General features: G+C 43.5%; 1 protein-coding gene and 1 pseudogene across 17 annotated transcripts in view; one reads left to right on the top strand and one right to left on the bottom strand.

Moving 5' to 3' along the window:
* The window catches only part of DIP2C (disco interacting protein 2 homolog C), a 469882-nt gene that overhangs the window by 255711 nt on the left and 186735 nt on the right, over nt 1-27436 (bottom strand). The window lies entirely within an intron of this gene.
* On the top strand, nt 1304-3415 carry LOC103552260 (ras-related C3 botulinum toxin substrate 1 pseudogene; annotated as a pseudogene).

The raw sequence follows: 27436 nt of genomic DNA, 5'->3' as shown, positions 1-27436 counted from the left end.
TGTTCCCCACTTGCAGGCAGCCAGCACAGCTCTCAGAGCATCTTTCCCATCTCTGTCCAGTAAAGCTTCACAACCTCCCTGTGGGCAGTTTCTGCTAATGTCTGTTTACTACAAGAGTTCTCAAGCTCTAGGGGCCACATCACTCACTGTCCCAGTCCTTCTAGGCCTTGGCTTCTTCCACAGATTAGCTCGAAGGTGTCTACCTGCCCCTACTATTCGTTCCCAGGCTTTAACCCTCATAGGCACTGCTGCTTCTTTGTTGCATTTTCTTCTCTGTCCTCATCGCTCCAGAGGATGCAGGTCTCAGGCCCTCTGGGCCTGCTGGCTCTCGCTCCAGCAGCCCAATCTGGGGTAGCAATCCCACATGATAAATGCCAGCACTCACCAATGTCATCATCTACTCCACTAGACTGATCTTCAGGAGTCTAAATGTCGAAACTGTAGACGCCTGTGCTTGCTAAGGAGTATTTCTTCTGATTGTGGAAGTGAAAGAGACAAGAGTCTAGTACCCGTGATGACCTCATTTCTGTAGCTAAGCAACCACAGGGTGGCAAAAAGTAAAAGTGGTTTTTTAACATCTTCTTTCTGTACGAAATGAATGCGACTTAATTTTTTCATGTCCACATTTCCAACAGCTCCCACCTGGTGAATATACAAATACTAATTTCCAAAGAAACGAACTGTTCCATAATTTTAACATTTAGCAGTATCACTGTTAAGTAAAAATTATCCCAAAAGATACAAGATAATCTTGTTCTCACACTCACAAATTGATAGCCACATAGTTAAATACCACTTAATGGAAAGGAATGTTTCATTTCAGGTTTCTGATCTAAAAAAAAAATGAATTGAGGGCCAGCCTGGTGGTGCAGTGGTTAAGTTTGTGTGCTTTGCTTCGGCGGCCTGGGGTTCACAGGTTTGGATCCTGGGTGCAGACCCACACACCGCTCATGAAGCCATGCTGTGGCAGCATGCCATATACAAACTAGAGGAAGACTGGCACAGATGTTAGCTCTGCAACAATCTTCCTCGAGCAAAAAGAAACAGATGTTAGCTCAGGGCCAATCTTCCTCTCTCTACACACACACACACACACACACACAAATTGATTTCTGGCAAAGAGATAAAGATTAATTATGTAACTATGCAAAATGCCCCAGGAAAAGTTAACAAATAATGTAATCCAATTAGTTCTTTAAAGTGTTATAAATGCAGTTGAGTTTTAAGAGTAATTTTTCCATAATTAAAATTATCACAAAAACCTTTAAAAATTTTGATACTGAGAGTGGCGGAGGGCGAGGCGGCGTGCTCGGCAGCCCCGGCCCCCCGCACCCCGCCGCCCGCAGCTCCTCGCCTCCGCGGCCCCGCGAGCGGCCGAGATGCAGGCCATCAAGTGTGCGGTGGTGGAAGACGGAGCTGTAGGTAAGACGTGCCTGCTGATCAGTTACACGACCAATGTGTTTCCCGGAGAGTACATCCCCACCGTCTTTGACAACTATTCTGCCAGTGTTATGGTAGATGGAAAACCAGTGAATCTGGGCTTGTGGGATACAGCTGAACAAGAAGATTACGACAGATTGCGTCCCCTCTCCTACCCGCAAACAGACGTCTTCTTAATTTGCTTTTCTCTTGTGAGTCCTGCATCATTTGAAAATGTCCGTGCAAAGTGGTATCGTGAAGTGCGACACCATTGTCCCAACACTCCCATCATCCTGGTGGGGACTAAACTTGATCTTAGGGATGACAAGGACACGATCGAGAAACTGAAGGAGAAGAAGCTGACTCCCATCACCTACCCGCAGGGCCTACCATGGCCAAGGAGATCGGTGCTGTCAAATACCTGGAGTGCTCGGCGCTCACACAGCGAGGCCTCAAGACAGTGTTGGATGAAGCTATTCGAGCGGTTCTCTGCCCGCCTCCCGTCAAGAAGAGGAAAAGGAAATGCCTGCTGCTGTGAACGGCCACGCCCTCGCCCGCCCGTCCGCCCCTCGGAACCTTTGTACGCTTTGCTCAGAAACAGTGGAGCCTTCGCACTCAATGCCAAGTTTTTGTTACAGATTAGTTTTTCCATAAAACCATTTTGAACCAATCAGTAATTTCTAGGTTTTGTTTAAAGTGTAAGAGTTCAAACTTTCACGTTCTATTAAAATTTAGCCCTAAAATGACCAGCTTTCTTAAAGCCTTATTTTTCGAAAGCCCCTGTTCTTGCTTGAGAGTTGCCAAAATACCTTGTGAACTAAGTCGCGTTGTGCTGAGAACACTAAGCAGTAAACCGTGTGAGGCCTTCGCCTTTCTGGAGCCCTCGGCTCGGGCTTAGCGCAGACCCCTGACGAGTTCCTGCGTTCCTGACCCAACCTTGTACTGTAGCTCATGATGGGATGAGGGTAACAACTCAGCTCTTTGGATCAAGCTTTTTGATTTCATAGTGAGATTTTTAAAAAAAAATTAGTGTTAGCTTTGCTGAGATTCTGAACAGAACTCTGCCTCACGTGTCTGTCCCATGAAGCGTTCTGCTCCAGCCCTGGGTGCCCTGGGGTGGAGTGTGCGGGACATTGGATGTGATCAAAGGATGAAGACAGTATTTTGACAAAATGATGAAGTGGAGGTTAATTTACACTACATTGTACACGTAATAATTAAACCGAATGAAAGTGTCACGGGTAAACATTTTAAAAGGTTAATTTCTGCCAAATGCAGCAGACGATGAAGGTCGGTCGGTATGATCCGTAACTGTCCTCTGAAGCGTTCCTCGTTCCTAAGCCTGCCACCCTGCCCGAAATCGGGCATTTAATTCCACTTTGAACTGGTCATTCCCATAGTCGCTAACTTAGTGCGTGCTTTTCTTATAGCACCCTTCTTCATGAGCAATATGCCTCCTTGTATTATAAAATCTTTCTGATAACGCATTAGAAACTTCTTTTGTAGATTAGTAAAAAGTGCATTCCTGTTTTCATTTTACTTTATTCAAAGCTAATAAGTGCTTTCCTTAGTTTTCTAGTAACTAGGTGTAAAAATCATGTGTTGCAGCTTTCCGGTTTTTAAGATATTTTAGATATTCTTAAACTATGAACCTTCTTAACATCGCTGTCTTGCCAGATCCCCCCCACTGCACCTTGACTAACGCTGGCCCTCTTCGCCTCGCCCCGTGGACACTTGCTTCCCGGTGTTGCCCTGCCTAACGATGTTCCTTTGGGTCTGTGAGGTTCTGTAAACCCCATGCTCGTGCTAATGAATTCTGTACAACTTACCCACTGGCAAGAATACGAGGTCGGACCTTTCAACCACTAGAACAAAATTTTTTAAATTGACCGTTGCAGAATTGTGGAGTGTTTTTACATTGATCTTTTGCTAATGCAATTAGCAGTATGTTTTGCATGTAAGACTTAATAAATCCTGGAATCATAAAAAAAAAAAATTTTGATACTGAAATAATCATAAGTGAATATAAAAGACAAAACAGAAGGGTTAACACTTGGGGTAACTTTTGGCTGATATTTTTAACATATACATAGTTATTAGTTACTCTGCTGAAGTATATCCTTTTCTACTCCAAGAATGATTTTCATATGTAGTCTGTAAGTGAAGCAGCTTTAAAAGATGTTAGGATATCTAAAAAAAGAACTCAACCCTAAAAAGAGCTGTTAAGCACCTCCCAGGGATCCCACAGCAATAGTTTCTCATCTGACTTCAGTACAAAGATAAAGGTCACTCCCTTCTCTATACGTGATGGTAAATATTCACCATCAATACAAGAAACTCCTGGATCTACCAACGATGAACCAACACAAAATTAATGAGCCCCATATGTAGAGATCAGCCATAAAAGCTATGACATTAAGAACATATTTATGCTCAAAACTAGATTCCTCTGATTTGGGTTGAGGGGATGCATCACAGGGAATACCTAACCCACAGGAAGAGCTTCCACTTCTAAGGTCAAAGGACACTGGAAGGTTATTCTCAACCACTGGTGGGCTTGGGGTCCTATCCCCTAGTGCTCTCTGGGGCCTGCCCATCCAAAGACGACAGTGTGAGGAGTAACATGAAGGTGAACGTTGGTTTCCGCGAGTCCTCCTGGTTACGTAAGGCTTGTCAACAAGTCTAAGAGGGGGATTCAAGAAAGTCTTCCAAGTTTAATAATGGGCCTATAACCCACTTCCCTGGAAAAGCAGTGAAGACATCATTTATTCTGCCCAATTTGGCGACAATCCAGTGGAGGGAGGAATTTTTAAACATCAGACTCTGTTTCCTGCGTGTCAAAGTGCAAGGAACTCAATAGCTGTCCCTTGTCCCTACTTAAAATCAGCTTGCACGTCCTCAAGTTGATTACTAGTCACACTTCGGCTTAAACTGCACCTTGTTCAAGGAGCACAGAGTCACCTCACCCCAGGCCTGTGGAATGGGAAAAGCAGACATATTCTTGAGCAACAGAGAAGACACTGGGCCTCGGTCACTCTGCATGCCCCTGTGTGTTCTATATTCTCCCAGATCTATGAGCACACCCCTGGCTTTCCAGTTAAACAGCAACACAAGCTTATCAATGTACTTTTTCTAAAAAAAAAAAAAATAGGAAACAAATTCAAATCTGAAGTTAAGAGGAATTATATTAACTCAGCCTCTCAACAGAATAGAAACACAAGAAGCAGAAGGAATAGACGGACCTGAGATGGTGTAGTTCCAACAGGGTGGCGATTATGCTTTAGGGGTTTTCTTGGCAACTTAAACAAAAAAAGGAAACACAGGCCACCAGTTATTTTCTGTCAATAGAAAATATACCCACTGGCCTATGGAGACAAACCTTTTCCTGGAAAGCACCCCAGGCAGCAAGCACTATAGGTCTTGAATAAGCAGATGTACAGGTCTTCAATGCACTCTGAGCATGATACAGAATCACAGTGTTACTCCCATGTTTTAGGAGTCTGAGTGGATGACGTCCAAGTTCACAGACTCACAAAGGACCTCCTGAAGGCATCACAGGGTGATGCCACATGGACCATGTCCCTGACAAGACCTGGATGTCAGGTGACCTCCTGAACTGAGCTCCCGAATCCTTCATCCAAACCAAACCTACATCCAATCCCATTCTGCATGGCACCTACAGCCTGAAGCAAGGCTCAAGGTGGATCCAATTCCCAGGTCCAAGGCGATCACCAACCTGAAAGAGAGTTATCAAGAACAGTTTCCAGAGATGGTTGTTAGACGATAATTCACCCACAGTAGAGGCTTTTTCCTCATCTTGGGGATTGTGAAGAAAGAAGCAGGCAGAAATTCAGGTCTGGCGGTCAGTCCAGTCCCTGTGGAGATTGACTCCATGGAAACAGTCCAGTGCTGGACTCAGCCATCCCACCAGTCCCACTCTGCGCTACAGCTGGGCACTACACTCCCTTCCCATTCTCATCTCCATGGCTCTGTATTCCACAAACAAGTCCCCATCTGCAATGTCCATTCTCTTTCCCTGGAATACCTTTCTCTCCCTCTCCATGCATCACTGTATTCATCAAATCTAACCTTACCACTCAAGGCAAATGTATTAATTACATTTACCCACCTTTAATTAATCTACCTAGCAGCAAGATAAAAAAATACACTAATTAAACTATGACACCCCTTCGATCATAAAATGCATCCCCATTTCAGAAATGCTAAACGAAAAAACAAACAAAAGGAAGAGGGGTTGAGAGGAGTCCTAGTATCTATGAATTTTTTTCTCCGTAAAGCTTCCTTCCCACTACACCAACTCCATGTTCCTTCCCCACGGCCCTCCCACAATCTATCTTCTTTCTCTTCACACCTGATCTGAGAGGCCACGAGGACAGGAGACAATTCCACCTGTTCACACCATAGTGCCCAAGAAGAACAGGTGCTCAATACAAGTTTCTGGTTGGTGATGATGACAAAAAGAATTCCTCATTATACCCAGATAGCAAGGGGAAGAAAACAGCAAAATATGGATGCCTTCTAAATGGATTTTTGAAAGATTATACTGAATGCCATTCACCATTTTCCATCTGAGCTGAAACAAAATCAATACTCCAAGCAAATTTGTCACTAGTAGAGAGATGCCCCCTTTCTTTTGACTGACACTTTACAAACACATCTACATTACCCTGCATTTATCTCAAGGCACCCCTACTTGTGCTGACATAAGAGGTCATCTATTACTGATCAGTAGCCATCTCACCGTGCTTGTCAACAGAAAGTCTTGCAACACTTAGGTGCCATCTAAAAGTTGGAAGGAAACCTAGAAACCTCTTCAGTGCAGTTCGCTGAAAAGAAATATTATGACATGAGTGGAATCATGCTACATCTCCATATGAAATTTACATTTCAAGCACAACACTGAGACCCTGAAAGATCTTCACTAAGCATAGTTTGGTGGTGTGTGTGTATGGCAGGGGGCTGTGAGAGAATTTTACGGATAAAGGAAAACACTAACATCCACCTTCTTGTCTAACTTAGAAGCAAGATCCCGCTCCCAAATCAGGGTCATCCTTATAACCGTCTGTGATCCTAAATGGGCTGCAGCACTAGGAGGGGCTCTGGGCCCTAAGTGAACATAAACAGTGGTCCTCTGTCACCCCTCAGTTTCAAGCTCCCACCAATGCTGCGTGGGTCTACCCCTCACTTCCTGAGAAAGTCTCCGAGCAGCAAAGGTCGTCAGGAACCTAATGACTATGCTTATCCGAACAGCAATTTCCATTTGACACTGACACCCAGTGTTCTGACTCACCAACGGCACCACCCTCTATTCATAGGCAAAGGTGTGCCAGTTTGCAGCACCCATTTTACCGGTGTCCAGCGGCACTTCATGCTTATGTCCAGAAGCAGCTCTGGACATAGTTTGGCGGAAAACTGTACGTCCAATAACTAACGGAGCAATCCACAAATAGGACGACTTTCAGTGTCCTATAGACAGTGATGGCTACACCCCTCCTCCAGGAAGAGGCCTCCAGACTGTCTCTTTTGGTTTGATCAAAATTCTTGTGGGTTGCAATAATAGATATCCTCCCCTAGGACAATAAAATTTTGGATTCCAACAACCTGTTCCTAACTCCATTATCCTTTAAGCAAGTCATTATTACTATTAAAAGAAAGTAAGAAGGATTGTTTTAGATCAACCCACTCTAAGTTAGTCCAAAGACCATTTCATTATTTTGCCCACTTCAACAGTCATCATTTGACTGGAATACCAAGAACGGATCTGTAAGCCCAGGTCTGCATGTGGAACTTGTTGTGGACTTTTCAATTTGCCCATCTAGTACCCACTTCCTCATCTGCTGTGCTAATAATATGCATATTTTTCATCGATATTCACCCTCCCCTGCAGCACAAATCTGACCCAGCCCCTGCCTGAGCAACTGGCCCAGGTGACCCAGGCCTGAACTAACCAGTGCCCGGCATTCTTGTGACTGCAGGGTCTGGGCTGGTTCTCTGGCTGGCATGGCCCTCCCCCAACCCACCCCCAAGGCCTGGGGGCAATGTGGTGGAGGATGTTCTGGGGCTGCGACAGTTACGTGGTGACCACATGGGAACACACCGTGGGTGAGGCGGCACCATGGAAGACAAACTAGAAAAAGAGCCCAGGGCTGGACAGTGGTGTTAAGCCAATAAACAGTCAAACCCAAAGCCCGTACTACTTCTGAAGTTTCCAGGCTCATGAACCCACTCATTCAATCATCATTTCACCCAGCAAGTGTCACCCGAGCGTAGCCCCTGCCCAGCTATGGCAATAAACAAGAGGGGACTCCCTTCCTGCACACAGCCTCCATTCCTGCAGGAAGAAGTACCGATGGACAAGACGCTCTGACCTCCACTCACATTGCACATCTCAGAAGGGGTACCATCAGGGCAGGACAGCAGCACGGCCTCTCTCAGGGGTCCAACACATCACCCTCACTGTCAAAGCCGGTCTGATCAAGACTCGTTACCAACAGAAACCCAACCCACCTACATACGCGACTGCATCAGAAACAGGAATGGTCTCTCAGTGCCTTTAATGTTCTTTTCTTTGTGCGAATCCTCCAGGTACGGACATATGACGTGCTTAAGCACGCACAACTGACTGGGAGGATAGATTCCACACCTTGCTGCTGCTGCTTCATGCTGTTTCAGAGTGAAGGGGTGGATGCTGACTTCAGGGAAACAGACCTTCAGCTACCCAAACACTGAGGGTGACAAGGTACATTTAATGGTTGCTTCTTCCCAAAAAACCTTGCTCCAGTCTCAGAGTATGACAGAGAAAATGTGAAGCTCAACCCTGAAAAATGACGCTTCTCCCCAGAACGGAAGCTCATGAATAAACTAGGGCATGCTCGCTGCCACCTCCACAATTCCACGGTTTACTAACACCCTAGAAAATATCTGAATTAACAAATAGCACTAAAATGAAAAGGTCATGCAACAAATTTAGAAGTCTGTGTGAAATTTCAGTGGATCCAAAGATTTTTGAACCAAGATTGCTAGAGTTAATAAGGTAAGATGGTGGACGGTTTTTATATAGGAACTTCAACAAGCAAAACTTAACTGCACATAACACCACTTTTTGGGGCGATCATGTTGGAAATTCCACTGCAAAATTTAAAACACAGAGATACATTGACAAAATTATCAGAAGTAAAACTGAAACATCAAATATGATTTTTAAATATAGAGCTTAAAACAACTGTAACATGCATTATAATTTTTAAAGACTTGTACATATGCAGAGAGAATTATTAGAGATTAAGATGGACAAGGAAAAAGTTAAATATGAATTTAAAATGCTTTCTGCATTACAAAAAAAATGTTTCCAGGCCCACAGTGGCTTTCCGAGTAAGAACTCTTACATAAAGATGCATATCCCAACTTAAACAGTTCAGGTCTTCCATGGGAAGAGACAACTTCTTTCAGGAAATAGATGAACTCTTCCAGCCTGACTGGATCATGTGCTTTCTTGAGCACCAGCACATGGTGCTGTCAGCTCTCTGCCATGATCCCTACTCCCTCCCCGAGCCCTCTCCCTGTGCACCCGGGCTGGGGCCATCAACACTCTGAAACGTGGTGATCTTTCTGTTCTGATGCCATCAACTATTAGCTGTCAAACTTTCACATTTGGGCAAATAAGTAGAAAACCGGAAAATTACAAAACCTTTAGCTTTTTAAATTTTTGTCTTTTCAGATAACATAGATGATGTTTATTGATAATGAGCAGATTACAAGCATTGATTCTTCTCCTAAGGTTTGTTAACACATTGCCTACATCTGTGTATTAAAGTTTATGTGTGTAACATAAGTGTCATTTAATCAACATATATTTATAGGGCATAAACTGTTGGCTCCACTTAGTTGCGATAACATTTTAAGTGAAACGCTTGAAATTCAGTGAATTTAGACATCACTCAAAATTTAAGCACTCTGACACTTGCTAATTGAGAATACTACACACGAATATTACAAAATCAAGAAAAGCATTTAATATGAGTCCTAGAGCTTTAAATGATTCCATCTGTATACTATGACATAAATGCTTAAACTTCAGCATTTTCACAAAACTTTGAACACAAATTCCCCAATTTTCACAACTATAGGCAAATAAATATTCATGATTGTAAAGTTAAAGGATCAGCTCTTTAAAGCCAGTGAGTCTAATCCCAGGCATTGCAAAATGAGGTTTAATTGCTAACAGATTTAATTGGTGCACACAGTGATGACACTGCACTCATGAAGCCCACAATCTCCTATTTAAGCAAGGCCATGTTGGACACGAGGATTCTTTACTGTAATTCTTGTTTGGGGGGAAGACTGCACATAATAGGCTTTTGTTCTGACTCCCTGCATCAAAGATGGCCCCACGAAGCAGGCTGTGCTGCTCCTGGTGGCAGGACCCCCTGGTGCCAAAGAATGGATCAGGTTATTCAACTGAAGAAAAGAGGGTTAAAAACTTAACCTTGCCAACACTGAGCATAACTGTTTCAGGTCTAATTCTATCTCTGCCACTCGGCCTCATTCTTGGTCACACTCCAGCAGTGTGACCCTGGAAGTCACTACCTGTAAGATGAGAAGTCAGGGTAAGATGATGTCTGTACCCTGCCAGCTCTGGAGCTCACCAATTCTGTGATTCACTTCTTAGTGAATTACTAATGCTAAGGCTTAGATTTTGTATAATTTGGATATGTACATATTAAGAGGGAAGTCCTGGACACACAACACCACAGGCCACATCCCCTCATAAAGACTGTATTAGATCAGTATTATGGGTTTTTTTTTTTTCCTTAAGTAGACTTTAGTTTTAGAGTTTTAGTTTCACAGCAAAATTGAGAGGAAGGTACAGATATTTCCCATATCCCCCTTGGCTCCACATATGCACAGCCCCACTGTCAACATCTCCCACCAAATGCTACATTTGTTACAACTGATGGGCCTACGTGGAAATATCACCTAGAGTCCATAGTTTACATTAGGGTTCACTCTTGTTCATTCTGTGGGTTTGAGCAAATACATGACAACGTGTATCCACCATTATAATATCGTACAGAGTATTTTCACTACCCTATAAATCCTCTGTGTTTTGTCTGTTCATCCCTCCCCCAAAACCCCTGGCAACCACTGATCTTTTTATAGTCTCCGTAGTTTCGCCTCTTTCAGAATGTCACATGCTTGGAATCATACAAGATATAGCCTTTTCAGATTGGCTTATTTCACCTAGTAATATGCATTTACGTTTCCGCCCTGTGTCTTCACGACTTGATGGCTCATGTCTTTTTAGTGCTGAATAACAACCCATTGTCTGGATGAACCACAGTTTATTTACCCATTCACCTTCTGAAGGACATCTTGGTTGCTTCCAAGTTTTGGCAATTATGAATAAAGCTGCTACAAATATCTATCCGCAGATTTCTGTGTGGGCATAAGCTTTCAACTTCTTTGGGTAAATACCAAGGACCAAGACTGCTGGATTGTAATGGTATATGGTTAGTTTTGTGAAAAACCACCCAACCGTCTTCCAAAGCGGCTGTACCATTTTCCATTCCCGTCAGCAGTGACTGAGAGCTCCTGAGAGAGCTCCATGATGAGAGTTCCACATCCTCGCCAGCATCGGGTGGTGTCAGTGTTCAGGAGTTCTGTCAATCTAACAGGCGTTTGGTGATACCTCTTGTTGTTGTTCTAATTTGCCCTTCCCTGATGACACAGATTGTGCAGCATCTTCCCATATGCTAATTTTCAATCTGTTTATTTTCTCTGGGTGAGGTGTCTGTTAGGGTCTTTTGCCCATTTTTTATTTGGGTTGCTTTCTTATTGTTGAGTTTTAGGAGTTCTTCGTCTGTTTTGGATAAGAGTCCTTTGTGGATATGTCTTTTAGAAATAATTTTCTCCCAGTCTGTGGCTTGTCTTCTTGTTCTCCTGAAGCACTATGCTCCTAATTTTTAAAAAAATCTTTATATGGAATATGGGCTTTCCAGCTCACTACAATTTTCACCATTCCCTACTGTCATTGACCTCCCTTCCCAGGCCCCCTTCAGACCGTGATTCACCCTTTTTCATAATTTTTCATGCTTTGCCTGACCACACAAGCATTTGAGTCTTCCATCCATCTCAAGTCCCTAAGAACTTTCTAACGAAGCTGCCTTGTAGCCTGGAAGGGGCTGATGGAGGCAGGAGGGTGGGTGAGAAGGCTGGAGACAGCCACATTGGGACAGGCAGGCTTTTCAGATGCCCCTAAGGAGCAAAGTGCCTCCTTAGGCCTGAGCAAGGCCGGCCTGTGTCCAAAAGGGAGTTCCCTACTTGCACCAGGCAAAGCATTTACAGGAGAGCCTCAGTAACCCAACACTCCACTGACTGGGGCAAACACCTCTCATCATCAAAGGCTTTTAATTAAGAAACAAAAGAGCAATGGCTTGGTTGAGGAAATAATGACTGCTCTGAACGATTCACATTGTTGATGGTTGTTGGTTTTCTGTTTGTTCATAGAACATGTAAGGAACCCTGTGCAAATACACCAGGACTTCTTGCCTAGACCTAAAAATTCCTGCCCAGGGAAGCCTAACAATTTTAGGAACCTGAGGCATAGGGCCAACGAGATCCTGTAGGAGCTCAAGGAGGGGGTCAGTGTGGGTCAGCTAAGGGCAGCCTTGGCTGGTCTTGTCTCCTCTCCCATTTCTCACACGAAGCTGTAACTCTGGGATAGTCTGGACACCCACCTCCTGCAGTGTGACCCGCTGGCCTTAAACCTTAATTTTCATTTTGAGGCTCTTCAAGGACCAGCTTCTACCTCAAGGATGCTGGACCGCAGAACCCCTGGGACCGATCTGGTTCTATTCTGGGCAACCAGCTGCTTCCAGAAGTGGCTGCAGACAAACTCGTGTTTCCAAAAGCTGAAATGTGCTGTGTAAACCAAGAATGTGGGAGGGGACAATTCAAGACAGTCGCTGCTCAGATTTGAAAGAGGGGTTGAAAAGTCAAGAATGAAATGACTGTCGTGCTCACAAAGTAAAATCACAGTAACTTAGGCGTATCTGACTAAAAGTAGAGGAGATTTCAAAAAACATATTACATAGAAAATAAACAGTAAACAAGTAAGTTTCCAAATCTGACAGTCACACTAATCTCGCTGATAGAAGAGGTCTCTGATGCAGGTTACTATCCTCCAATTCTACACGCAGATTAAAGTTTTAAGTCCTAGCAAACAAAATATAGTTCTCTGAAGTGTCATTTTACTTTTTAGAAATAAGAATGCATTATAGTCTTCCCTCACTAAATTTCCATTTTAAATAATCACTTTTACTTAGAAATTCTATAATGTGCTAACTGGATATCCAACATTAATAGCTAATTAGTTCAAGCATTACTGAGTTCATTTTTTAAAATGGAAACATTAGGAAAAACTGCTTTAAGGACCTTCAATGTTTTAAAGAATAGTGTTTATTTCCCTTCACTCAGGAATAAGAAGGTGGGCTTGCAGATGTGTTCAAAGCGATCCAGATGGTCTACACATAAAGCTTAACACAGGATCACATTTCCAAGATTGGAAGATCAAGAATGAATCCAGGATATTATGAATAAGGTCACTTTGCAATAACTTATATTTAAAATAGTTCATGTATCTGTGATCTGAGTGGAATAAATAAGTCATCCTCCTCAAAGACAACCAAGTCTAAAATACAGAAAAGCATTCTTAACAGGGCATGGCCCTTAAAATCATAGAATATCTCAGTGATAAATTGTTTTATATCAAATTTAAAATACCCATTTAATTGAATTTTGTCATGTTTTCATTTTATATTTTCAGAATTTCTAAAGCTCCTAAATTCTCAAATTGAAATAGAATTTGACTTAGGCAGGCAATCGCCAAGTCACAAACAGCTTGTGTGTCAAAAGCTATTCAAAATTCATTTTTCTTTAAGATTTTATTTTTTTTCCTTTTTCTCCCCAAAGCCCCCCAGTACATAGTTGTATATTCTTCGTTGTGGGTCCTTCTAGTTGTGGCATGTGGGATGCTGCCTCAGCATGGTTTAATGAGCAGTGCCATGTCTGTGCCCAGGATTCGAACCAACGAAACACTGGGCCACCTGCAGCGGAGCACACGAACTTAACCACTCGGCCACGGGGCCAGCCCCTCAAAATTCACTTTTTGATGGAAATTTTTATAAACAGAGATGAAATCCTCTGGGAACTACAAAGGCTGATTTGACCTATAATATACTGAAAAGAAGTGCATTTTGGTAGAAAACAGTATTGTTTTTGAAATATTACTCAACAAAACAAAACAGGAAGAGGTCTACAGTGTTTATCACACACAAGTGCAAGTGCTTGCAGAAAAGCCTTCCCACCAAAAGAAGGTGAGCTGACAGAATGGGACTGAACATTGTGAAGAGGGTCATGGCATCTTTACAGGGCTTCACAACTTTCTTCTGCAAATGCAAAAGGACATCTCACTTGCCTACTTATGAGGTAAATAATATCAGGACAGCAGATCTTAAAAATCTTTGCACAAGGAAACTGGAACTAACAGTGATCACCTATTTATTATAAACTAGGCTGTTTACATATTCAATCCTCTCAATTGCCTGCTTTCAGGTATTTAGACAAGGAATACAGACTCAAGGGTTGATGTGACTTGTCTGTATCAGTGATTCTCAAACTTGGGCTGGATGAACCCAGATTGTGATCTGGTAGGGCCAGTCCCAGGAACCTGCTTTTCCAAGAGGCTGCAGGTGAGCCGCTGCAGGTCACGTAACCCCTGTGGCTGAGGGAGGACGTCCCTGCTCTCTGACATGTGGTGCTGACTTTCCTTAATTGCCAACACCAGTCGTCTTGCTTTTATCAAACTTAGAATGAAAAGGAGAACAAGGGGATCGCAGAGCTTAGCCAAGTCTGTAGGAGAGTTTACCTGAAAGAGAATTAACTGGGGTTTGAGTCGTCAAATAGAAAATGCAGGAGAACTTGGAATACATACAACGTACCTTTCGTGAAAGGAGGTGAACCAGCAGCCACAAGTGGTCGCCAACAACCCAAAGCAGTTTGGTTCCTATCTGGAAAGTTCAGGGATGGAGGCACCGTGCAACTGTTTTTATGCTACATTCATAATCCAGGTATTTATACTTATACCACTGTGAAATGGTTTTCCTTTCCCTTCCTGCGCCTGGCCACCTATAGCCCAGAACCAACACGACAGCTGTATCCGCAAATCCCTTATTTTTCCATCATACACTCAGCCCTATCCCTCTAAAAAACCAAAAAGCCATGGAGTTTAATTCAAATTAGTTTTAATAAAATTAGCTTTACAACATTTTTAAGAATGAAGTTGTTTTTTTCCCCTCAAATATTGCCTAATGTAATGGATTTCGCAGGAAATACATTCTCTCTGAATTCTTTACTTTCAAGAATGCATCTACACTCATGGCTTTGATTACTTCTACATGGATAACTTCCAAAAGCGCATTTCACTTGTGAGTTACATCAAAATACCAAAATCTAAACTCTAAAAGCAAGCTGACAGATATGCTTTGAAGTGTCATGCCTCTTCATTTCTCCATTCTGTTGGAGCACCATTTTCTCCAGGTGAGTCACAGCTCTCAGGCGGGGATTCATCTGCCCCTATCCCCAAATCACTGGGTGACCTCGTGGTGAGGGAAGGGCAGCCTCAGAATCAGAGAGGCAGCCTCAGTCCTAGCTCCAACCCTTCCCAGCTGGGTGGTTTAGGTCAATAACTCAATCTAAATCTCTTTAAAAAAAATGCTGTGCACTCAGGATGTCTACAAACCTCAGCAGCAGAAGTAAACAGGGTACAGAGCGCTCTTGCAGCGATTTAGGATAAGAGTCACGTCCATCAAGGTAACGCAGAGCAGGTGCTCCGGGCAGTAGCCGCCACAGCAAGCCACTTGCTGGCGCTTCCCTGGTCTTTCTCACCCTACTTCCAGGCCTTCTGGCCTAGGGTAGCTTTCAGTAATAATCCCCGTTTGTCCTGAATCCTCTAAAACGTTCCTGACCTTTACCCAGCTCCTAGCTCAGTTCCTAATGACCTCTGTGTCCTAGCAAGAATGGCAGACCGCCTGTGGCCATTTATTTCTGATGGATCTATTTTTCCTCCTAACCGACGGTGAGCTCCTGAGATGGCCCTGGCCTCATAACCTTTCTGATCCCGGGTTCCTGGCATGTCATGTCAGCAAGCAGTGCCAACTGGCTAGAATCATCCAGAAATTTCCTAATCTTCAGTCTTGCCATTGCTTTTTTAAAAATTATTGATCTTTGTACTTCTGGTGTGACTTTGGGGGCAATACATTTAAAAATGAGACCAAAAAAATATGGATTTTACTCTTTTTATGCACAGCAAGGGTTTGTTAGAAATAACTTCCACAGAATAGAATCCTGTGATAACGTTTTACAGAACAGCAAATAACTACACAGGTATAAATACCAATGTAGACACAGATATAAAATGCAATGGTTAACACCAGACTGAGAAGCACAGGCCAATTTGTGGCATTTCTAAAACTGGCATATATGTTAGCCGAAGGATATAAAATGTTATTATGAGATCAATAAGATGGTCAGTCTAGAACCACAGTTTCTCTCACCTTCACAGTAGGAAGTCAATAATTAAGTCTACCCTAAAAGAAAAAGGCGAACTTTAGCAGTGTACTCAATCCTCCCCTCCTTACTCCCGTTGACTATGCCAGCTGTGGTGGCTGCTCTTCCAATGCCTATGGCTGCACTTCATTCCTTGCACCGCTCAAGTAAATTGAGCAAACGAGGGCCATGAGAATGAGCTTGTGCAGTGGGACTGGGTGCTGTGTGCCACACTGGCCCCACGCCTCAGCACCACGGGCGTGGCAGCTGCCCAGCTTCCATCATGGGAAAGATGCAGAGCAGCAATTTGGAAGGAATCAGCTCCCATGACAACCTCATGGAGCAGAGTCACCAGTCTTACGTGAGAAACACTTTGTTTTTCATGGGGCTTCTCTGCCACAGCAGCCTTCCTTTACCCTAATATACCAGCTACTTGCACCTTTCTTTAAAGGTATCATAATTAAATATTAAAACGTTCACGCACACTATGAATTTACCCATATAAAAATCCATTGTACATGATCTAGCAATTCCACTTCTGGGGACATATCAAAAGAATTCAAAGCAGGGTCTCAAAGAGATATCTGTACACCCACGTTCACGGCAGCATTATTCACAATAGCTAAAACACGGAAGCAACCCAAGCGTTCATTGATGGGTGAATGGATAAGCAAAGTGTGGTATAAACATACAATGGAATATTATTCAGCCTTAAAAAGGAAGGAAATTCTACAATACGCTACAACATGGATGAACTGTGAAGATATTATGCTAAAAGAAATCAGCCAGTCACAAAAAAGACACGTACTGGCAAGATTCTACTTATATGAGGTACTTATAATAAAAATCGGAGACAGAAAGTAGAATGGTGGTTGTCAGGGACTGGGGGGAGGGGAGAATGGGGAGTTACTGTTTAATAGGTATGGAGTTCCTGTTTTACAAGATGAAATGAGTTATAGAAATGGATGGTGGTGACAGTTACACAACAATGTGAATGTGCCTAATATTAACGCCACTGGACTATACACTTAAAAATGGTTAAGATGGTAAATTTGTTATGTATTATTTTTTTTTTGAGGAAGATTAGCCCTGAGCTAACTACTGCCAATCCTCCTCTTTTTGCTGTGGAAGACTGGCCCTGAGTTAACATCCATGCCCATCTTCCTCTACTTTATATGTGGGACGCCTACCACAGCATGGCATGTCAATCAGTGCCATGTCTGCACCCGGGATCTGAACCGGCGAACCCTGGGCCACCGAAAAGCGGAACATGCACACTTAACTGCTGCACCACCGTGCCAGCCCCTATGTTATGTATATTTCATCACAAAAACTAAAAGGAAAAAATCCATTGTTCACATTAATTTTATTCACATAAAAACCCACTGCAGTTAACATTTTGGGTTCATGACACATGTTTTTACTGGAGATATATGTTGCACATTTACTGCACAACCACCTGTGTTGGTAGGTGCTGCAGAGATGGAGACTGGATATCAGCAACATATCACAGCTATGGCATGGGGCCACCTTTGGGGGACAGGAGAGTTCTCTGTCACACTGCCCATTCCTCTCACCCAGCCAACATCCAAGCTCAGCCCCATAGTCCTCTCTGTCTAGAAGTGCATGCGTTTGCCTCCACTCCCTGCTCACAGACCCACAGAAGCAAGACCACACGTGCAGCCCAGGAAGCACTGCACTGACCCCTCCCATGGTGGGGCTGGGGGGGACGACAACTACAACGCTTCCTGCTGGTCTCAGATATGAAACTATGAAACTCCCTGCTAGGGTCCCCTCTCCCACAGGCTGTGCCTGTGTCCAGGACAGAACAACTCAGCTCTGCTCATCTCGCTGCACATCTTCCTATGTTTCCAAATGAACAGGAAACCTTACTAAAACACTGGAAACAACAGGAATGAAAACACCATCGACAGCTTCTGAGGTGTGCAAACTTCACTTATCACACATACACCTTTGTGAAGACTGAGTACCACCCTAAAATCTGTAAGTCCAATTAGATTCTAAACTCTCTAGGAGCCGAGGAGGACAATTCAATTCCACAAATCTCTCTGTTGCCTATGAACATCTTCACAGGCCAGGAACTCTCTTCTCTTTACTGCTCTGTTTGCTACCACCCCATTTCACAGGAGCAGAGCAGACCCTACCAGACTTCCCCACTCCTAGGCCCCAACTCCCTTTTCTGGACAGCATGCCCTCAGGTCTGGTGAGCATTTATGGAGCAGGTATCTACATACAATGCTGCTTAAAACTTTTCATTTCTTTTTATTTTTAACTCCAATTTACAAAGCTTGAGAAAGTTTTATCCTAGGAGAAAGAGGTAGTAACTAAGGGGAAGGGAGGAAATCCTACTAGTCCTTAGTGTATATCCAAAAGTCTAGTCACTGTCAAAAGATATCAGCATCCTCATTATATGTCTACCCACTTGTTTCATTTTTGTTTTTTGTCCTTAAAAAAACACAGAAGTGATTTCTCAACAGAGATGGCCTATTATAGTCATGTTTAGGTATGAAGTAGCTGACTATGGACTCCAGAAGGGAGATAACGGGAAAAGACATGAGAAAGATCATGAGTGCTGATTGAAGAGGAAATGCCAACAAGGGTACTGGTTGGGACAAGCACCATAGAGGCAACAACTGGCTATGGTAGGTATGTCTTCCATTCACCAGTCTTGTAGCCTGGGGCACACTAGTTGACCTCCTAAGTTATATCTTTTAAGATTTTTTGTTGCTGTTATTTTAGATTGATAAGCTCTCCTTACTAAGGGTTAGCATCATTCCCATGCTAACAAATTCTTATTTACCACTGCAGGGCTGGCAGGTTAGGCCTCCCCTCACTGTTTTGTCTCCTGAGAGAGGAGTAACACTTTAGCATTGCCAAGCTTTGCAAACAGTGCCACATGACCAGTTCCTACCTTGAGGGAGCCCCTGTATCTGCCAGGCCGAGCACAGCCACATCTGACTGACAGCCCAGAAACCTCCTGACCTGCCACTGTGAGCGGTATTTCATTCCACAGTGTAACTCTGCCGTCTGTGAGCAGATACGACATGCCACAATGGTTAAAAGGTGTGAGAATCTAATGCATTGCTCAGATATCAAGTGCAGCGTGAGAAGGGCTTTTTAGGTTCCTTGGTTATTTGCTGTGGCTTGATTCAAAGTAGCTTTCTGGACTCCTGGGGATAAACATCTCTAACTGGTTGGGATTCTGGATTTAGAGAAGAGTCACCAAACACCCATTTCACAACCGCTGTTCTTATCAGAACCTGAGGCCAAAGAAAAGGGAAAACAACAGGGAGGCAGGGAGTGACTTGCATAAGGCTGACCGGAGTGTTGAGGGGTGGAAGGCAGGGGGTCGCTGGGTTAAAAATCATGCTATTACTGAAATGGTAACAAATAAGTAAATTAATTAATAAAATGAACAGCTATTGCTACAACTTCACAGAAACAGGGTGTTGTACATGCTGGACACCGGGTAACAGCCCAGTGCTTCCAGAGCTCCCTGGCCCAGGGAAGCTGCCGTCCCCATGAGCATGCTCGGGTGGTGAATGGAGGCAGGCAGAGGCTGAGAGCACCAGCCAGCAGCAGAGAGGCTGTTTCCACCCAGCAGGTCTAGGCCAAAGGAAACTTGACAGTCGTGTGTAAGGAATTCTTGGATGTGCAGATTTGGGGAAATCAGGATATACCAGGTACTGCATCTTCTGCAAGGACCACGACCCGTGTAAACTTCAGAGGCACAGAGAGAGAGTGGAAGGAAAGGCTCCAGAAGCCTCAATGGCAAAGCCTCGAGCTGTGCTCCAAAGTCAGGAAAACGGACTTTTTAGGAGGAAGCAGCCAATCATGTGATGACTCCTGAAACTATGAGGCGTCTTTGCGTGGGCTCCTGGCCATGCTGAACCACAAGGGCCAAATTCTGCGACAGAATTTGAAGAATGGGCTGTAACTGGTTATAATTCCGTAACTCACTTTACAGACAATTTGGGTGAGTACACGGTTCCCGTAGATTCCAAGAGGCTCAGCCTGGGACCTACAATGCAGAAGGCAGACAGTGCCACTCTGAGTATCATTAGTCATTCTCAGTGCTGGAAGTAATTCTTGATCTAAATGACTAAATGCACTTTTTAAGCTAGAAGGAAACTAGAGGCTATCTAGTACATCTTCCTCCAGAAACAGGAGTCTCTTTCAAACATTTTTGTCCAAGGGACAGTCCACTAACCCTGGCAGGACGCTCTCAGATCAAGAGCCTGCTGATTTCACTGTTAGACAGATGAAAGTCCAAAAAAGTCGTGAGAGCTACCTCCTGGAACCTTCATCCATTTCTCCCATGGAGAGCCCGGCAGCCTTCACCGATCATTGTCTGCTGGGCAGGATCTCTCTCAAAGTAGGAAGCCCAGAACAACCCACCTCCACAGGAGGCCCCAGCAGAGAAACTGCTAAATCTGGAAACTTTGTTTCTATTAGAGTAAGCTGGCATTGCATTTTCTTATCAGAAAACTAGCCAAAATAGCTATCTTAGCTAGAGCAACCAAAACAGTCAGATTTTTCCCACTTAAAAGACCTCCCTATCTGGGTCTATTTACAACTGATATTTCTTAATTTAAAACCAAGATTACTGAATTTGGTCAAGTAAATTTTATGATATAGATCTCAGCCCACTCATAGCTTAGAGACTTTTATGAGTCTTGACTCTGTCAGGTCTTTTAAAATTTATTTATTTATTTATTTGAAGAAGATTAGCCCTGAGCTAACATCTGCTGCCAACCCTCCTCTTTTTGCAGAAGAATACTGGCCCTGAGCTAACATCCATGCCCATCTCCCTCCACTGTACATGTGGGATGCCTGCCAAAGCATGGCTTGATAAGTGGGTACGTAGGTCTGCGCTCGGGATCCGAACTGGCGAACCCAGGCCGCCAAAGTGGAGCGTGCGAACTTAACCACTGCACCACCAGGCTGGCCCATATCATGTGTGTTTTGATGACTGACAGTCTCTCAGTTATTTGGGGACTGGAGCAAACAATGCTCTAACAGAAGGAACTGGAACCTTGCTATTTAGGAGACTGAATTCCATCCCATATCTAACACTAATGTGCCACATAGCCTCAGCTATTTCATCTCACAGTATTCTTTATCTGGATAATCAATGATTTAAAATTACAATCTTTCTTGTAAAACAGGTAAGGAATCAGTTTCTGGCTGTGGGGAGATGGGAGCCACGCCTGCTATTCCACGCCCACCTCCCAGGACAATCTGAAGCTGCCTCAGCATCTCAAGGGTCTGCAGAGCAAGATTCACAGGCTACTGGATCAGAGCATCTTTCAAGCCTCCAGTAAGGCCAGGCTACCCTTTGATTGCAGCGGGTTCCTGAGAACAACTCAGCATGGCCCAAAGAGACCTTCTGCCTGAGGGCAGTGCTCATCAAGAGCCACCTGGCCCCAGCAATAAAGGGTTTTTCCTCCAGACTCATCTTTCCTGAGCAGAGCCAGGACTAGAGGTGAGGAGAGAAAGGAAACGGAAACAGTGATGAGAAAGGAGCTGATGAGTTGATGCTGACGTGAACCATCCTCTACACCGATGGGCACTGCCAAACCCAAATTTCTGACTGGTCATTTGGACCTAAATTCCTTGTGGGTGCTTAAGTTATTAAATACTGAAATCATCAATGTCTAGGATTCTTCATAGAACAGACACAGGACGCCAACACTTGGTGGTGATACTGTACAGATGGTGCCTTCCTATAAGTCCCAGTACACCCCTGTTTCTCTCACGTATTTCACCTTGAGTGAAACGGTCACTGTGCTAATGCTCAGTGAGAAGGGCCTCAAGATAAAATAGTTCAGTCTGGTAACAGAAACACTGGCCTGTGTGGGCTGTGGCCACCTGAATCAGACGTCCTCACTCAAGCTGTCCACATCTAGTCTGATGAGAGCACGTGGGTTTGCTCAAGGAACTACTGGTGTAAACTCAGGAAGTGTGACACTTGCTGGAGGGGTATGTTCTCAGAATTAAAGCCTTAGTCAAAATACAAAGAGCATATATATACGTATGAACGTTTGTGTGTATATATATTTGTGCCATATTTCCAACATTTATCTCCCATTCCTCATGTAAACTTTCATCCTGAGGCACTGATTGTATGCTAAGAATATTTTCAGATGGATGCTACATTAATTTCCTAAGGCCACCATAACAAGTACCACAAACTGAGTGGCTTAAACAACAGAAATTCATTCTTGCAGCTCTGGAGGGAAGAAGTCCAAAATCAAGGTGTCAGCAGGCCCCCTACCTCTCCCAGCTTCTGGTGGCCCCTGGTGTTCCTTGGCTTGTGGCCACATCATTCCAATCTCTGCCTCCGTCTTCACTGGCTTTTCCTCTGTGTTTCTGTCTCTCAAACCCCTCCCTCCTTTCTCTTTGTACACCAAGATAACCTCATTTGAGACCCTTACATCTGCAATGACCCTCCTCCCCAGTAAGGTAACATTCACAGGTACCAGGACTTGGACATATCTTTGGGGAGGACACATTTCAACCTACAACAGATGCTGAAACAGCCAGGGGCATCAGGAATTCTGATTCTCACCCTAGCAAGCTGTGCATGTAAAAGCCCCTAGATGGTAAGCCTGAGACAGAGAGGTGTTTTATTTCTGGAAGTCTGATCTATGACTCAGTGCTTACTGACTGAACCTTCCTCCCAGCATGAAGCTTCTACATGGACAGAAACCAGAAAGAGTGTGAAATTGGAAGAGGAAGGTGAGGATCTGAAACCACTTCCTTTTCCTTGAGTTACCAGGTCCTTTCAATTCTGAAGTATCTCAAAGACACCATTTAAAAATCTTTACTTAACAGATATGGAACTTTCATTCTTTGTTTTTCCCAGACTGTATCTCACATGCCATCACAACACTCATTTTGTAACAATGGGAGAGCATTTTCAGTATCTGGGTATCAACACTGTGTCTTAATCAGCCTTTCATCTTGGGCACCAAGCATGACAGGCTTAGGTAGTCCTTGTTAAACACCTGCCAGGTGGCCTGGAAAAACTTACCCTCTCTTGTCATAACTTGATTGACCTCCAGAGGTCGGGGAGGCAGACGCAGTGGAGCCTGAAATTCTCAATAATACTATTTGTAAAGAGGATGTAAAAGGGAGACAAGACACACAGGACACTCTGGGCCTGCTTTGGAGCAGAATCTCTTACTGCTCTGGAGTATTTATGTCCAAATTCTCACAGGTACATACCCTCCATTTAAAGGACCCTGTGAAACCGTTTTTAAAATCCCATCATTAACAAACGAGCATTATCACCCTGGCACAGACTTCAGCTCCTGCACTTTGTACATGTTCTCCACCTGAAGCCCAAGGGAGCATCAGCGAGTAACCACAGGTTCCCCTACTTGGCTCAGGGGTGGCAGGCAGCCTAAGTCTGTGAACATCAGCTCACTCAGTGCTCATGGCGTGATCCCCATGTAACCAGGTTTCTTGTTTTGCTCTCAAATATGACAGAGTGAGCCAGGGTGTGAGGAACACTCCGAGATGACACAGACAGGCTGAGCAATTCAACAGGCCTAGCGCAGCACTGTTCCACACAGGAGCCTCGCTGAACACCGGGCAGGCCTCCCAGGCACGAAGCATTTCCACGGTCTAAGCTCTGCACGTCCCTGTCTATGGTCCTCTGGCGTGTGGGTGAGCACCACAGTCATGGGTTCTCTTCCAGCTAAAGCCCCTTCACAGTGAGTAAAGGGCGATTACTGAGGAGGTTCAAAGCTAAGCAATGTCACAGTTGAGGTGATCAGGACTCCCAGCCTGCATTCTCAGATCTAAGGGGGCATAAGTCAGCCTGCTTTTGTTTTCTACCCTAACTTAAGAACCTCAACTACGTCTCAAACTGCAGAACACCCAGAAAGGGATATAAACATTGAAAGGCTCTGACTGTAATAAAAAAAAAAAAAAACTCACACAGAAAGAACTGTGCCTATTAATACTTCTACCAACAACTGTATCAATACAAGCACCGAGTATTGTAATTCTGAAAACTTTGCTAATTAGAGGTGCAAAAAGTAGCATATTGCTGTTAATTTAAACCTATGCGATTACTAGTAAGACAAAACCTTTTCCTATATGTTTGTTACTCTTCTATATTAATTACCTCAATTGTGAAGGATTTGTTCATAATATCTTTGCACATTGATCTATTAGAGTCTTATGGCTTTTCTCATCAACTGGAATACACTTTCCATATAGTAATCATATTAACCCTTTAATCCCTTATTGTATTTGATTTTTTCAGATTTTATACAATTTTATTCCTCTAACAAAATTATACAAAGGCAAGGAACTTATAAAAGGAAAACATGAAATCAACTTTAACTGGCTGCATGCATTACAGTTACACAAAGTTTACAATGTAGAAAGTATGCACGGTTATTTTTTAAATTATTTTGTCTGTATTTGGAAATATACAGGTTTTGAAAAAGTTTCTGTGTAACAAATTTAGCTATTCTTTGTTAAGAAATTACTTTCCATCACTTATATTATTTGGAAGTCCTTCCTGGTCCATAGATTTTATGTGTGCTTATCTTTCCTCTAAGTATTTATTTTGATGTAAAATATAATGTAAAGAATTTAATTTTGTTCAATTACTGAACAAATAATCCCAATAAATTTACTGAATACACATCAATTTTTAAAACTAAATTCTTACAGAAATCACATTCACACTGTAAGATCTGTTTTGGTTTTTTTAAAAAAAGGGGGCTGGCCCCGTGGCCAAGTGGTTAAGTTCGCGCGCTCTGCTTCGGCAGCTCAGGGTTTTACAGGTTCGAATCCTGTGCGCCGACATGGCACTGCTCTATCAAGCCATGCTGAGGTGGCATCCCACATGCCACAACTAGAAGGACCCACAACTAAAAATACACAACTATGTACTGGGAGGGGGACTTTGGGGAAAAAAAGGAAAAATAAAATCTTAAAAAAAAAATAGCCAACAGTTTTGAAAAGCAATATTACAGGTCCAAAGGATAAAGCTGTAATATGCAAAAATAAGTGACTTTAAAGCTAACAGGGCATAAAACATATTACAAAAGCTGTGAATACTAAAACACGTGACACCATGACAGCTACCTCAGAAAAAACAAGATGTTCCAGAGCCTCTTGCACATCACCCTCCTCTCCATTTCTGTGTTTCTAGGTGCTTGCGCTTCGGCAATAACCATGAATCAAACAGAAGTAGCACCCACTGCAACTGCTGCAACACAGAACATGCATGAAACAAACTTAGGAGGAAAAACACTTCACATTTATGAGGACAGATGGAGAGTCACAAAAGTGATGTGCGTGTTTTAAAATCAACAAATGAAAGTTCAGATTCTCAGTCTCCCTTAAACAGTAGACCTTAGTCAATAAACCTCATGTGCTTGGAAAGGTGACTTGCAAAGAGAGCAAGTTTAGAATTCTCACAATGACAGTGCCATCCCAGTGTGATCATCTTGGACCCGGGTTTGAGGACACATGCCTTGTTCACGTCAGGAAAATAAACTCTGAGGCCCCCAGGGGCTTAACATCATATGACTACTGCTTCCACCTTCTGTCAAAACCTAAAATACTTCTTCAGACCTAAAGACAGTCTTGCCTGGGTCCTCTCTCCTGCCCTTCTTTTACTGAAAAGCTTATTAATAAGTAATCTATGGTGGTTGCCAGGGGCTGTGGTAGGGACTTAAGTGTTTAATGGGGACACAGCTTCAGTTTGGGAAGATGAGAAAGTTCTGGAGATGAGGTTGTACAACAATGTGAATGTGCTTAATGCCACTGAACTGTACACTTAAAAATGGTTGATGGTAAATTTTAAGTTATATAAATTTTACAATAAAAAAATAAAATTTTTAAATAAAAAGTAATCTATAACAACTGTCTCCAATTTCTTGCATCCTGTAAGGTGCATTTGTTTTGGAAAATATTCGGTTCTATTATGAAAATAAATATGCTGTGAAGGTGTTTTAGGTATATCTAGAAAGTAAAGCATTTATTAGACATAGAAGTCATAGGACAAACATGTGGTAAGCAGAATGAGACTGCTCCACACAGACAGGAAGGATCACATGATGCTAACACTCCTGAGGCACCTGGATGTGAACTATTAAGGATGCACTGAATACACACGATCTTTTAATGTCCATGAACCCTCAACTGGGCCACAATCACTGATACGCATTCTGGTCCCAGGTGTTCTCTGCCCCAAGAAGCACCGATAAAACCCATGGGTGTTCATTAGACTAACTGGCAAACAACAGCTTTGGCAGATGTGCTGGGGCCCTGCGGGAACCCCAACTTCTCAGAGACACAGGACAAGAAACAACGTGCACCCCAGGATCCAAGTGGAGCAGACCTCACCCGACTATACCCTACCCTGGTTGTATGAACTTACCTCACTCTTTGCTCTTGCTTCCTCACTGCTCTACACTGATTTAATAAACTGTGTAGCTGGCGAATGAGTCTAGTCTGTGAGCCTTCCGGTTCCATGACCTCAGGGACGGGACAGCTGGCCTGGAAGGATGCTTGGAGACCACTAGCGCAGCATGTTAACTTCCTACAAGACATGCCCGTTCTTCCATCTGTGTGAGCCAGTGCCCACCTACTGCTCCAGTGATGCTGCTCTCAGAGAAGAGGAATACTTCCGGGCAACCCTGGTAGGCACCTACAACTCCTCCCCTGGTCCCTCTGCTCCCTCATGACCTTGTCTTCTGGCATCATAAAATGTCATCGTAAAAGCACTTGGCAAGTTCTGCCTGGACGCTCTTCCACTCTCGCTCCATGCCGTCTCCACAAAGGCTCACCCACTCTCTGTCCACATGACCATGCTTGATTTCACCTTTCCAGTTCAGACCTTGTTTATAAGCTCCAGAGCCACAACTGGCCCCTGGATTCAAATTCCACTTATCTGCGTAACATCAGGCAAATTCCTTAACCTCTTGACTATACCAGATTGCAACAACAGCAACTTGGAGGCATAGTTTTGGAATCATAATGCACAAAGCAGTGCCTAGAACACTGCATCCCTCAAACATTGCTTCTTTCTCCTTTTTCCTAGAGCTGCATGGTGTAGAAAGAAGGTTAATTCTTCAGGGTTCCTGCTTGCAACGCTGGGGAAAAACACACTTCAAAAGCGGGCCAGATCATCAGGTGCAGCTAATCACACAACTGACCACCTGGATCACCTTTCGAGTTTTGGTAATCACACATGCCATTCTCAAACCACCCACTGCTGATGAACCAGGATCTGGAAAGGCAAAGTAATTTTACTATTTTAATTAAAAAGTAAAAATGTTCGAAAGCCAAATAGATGACATTTTTAAAACAATCTAACTGAAGCTGTGGAGTGTTCTAA

This window comes from Equus przewalskii, chromosome 30 (genome assembly GCF_037783145.1).
Source record: "Equus przewalskii isolate Varuska chromosome 30, EquPr2, whole genome shotgun sequence".
NCBI classification, from domain to species: domain Eukaryota; kingdom Metazoa; phylum Chordata; class Mammalia; order Perissodactyla; family Equidae; genus Equus; species Equus przewalskii.
This window is presented reverse-complemented; position numbering and strand designations above follow the sequence as displayed.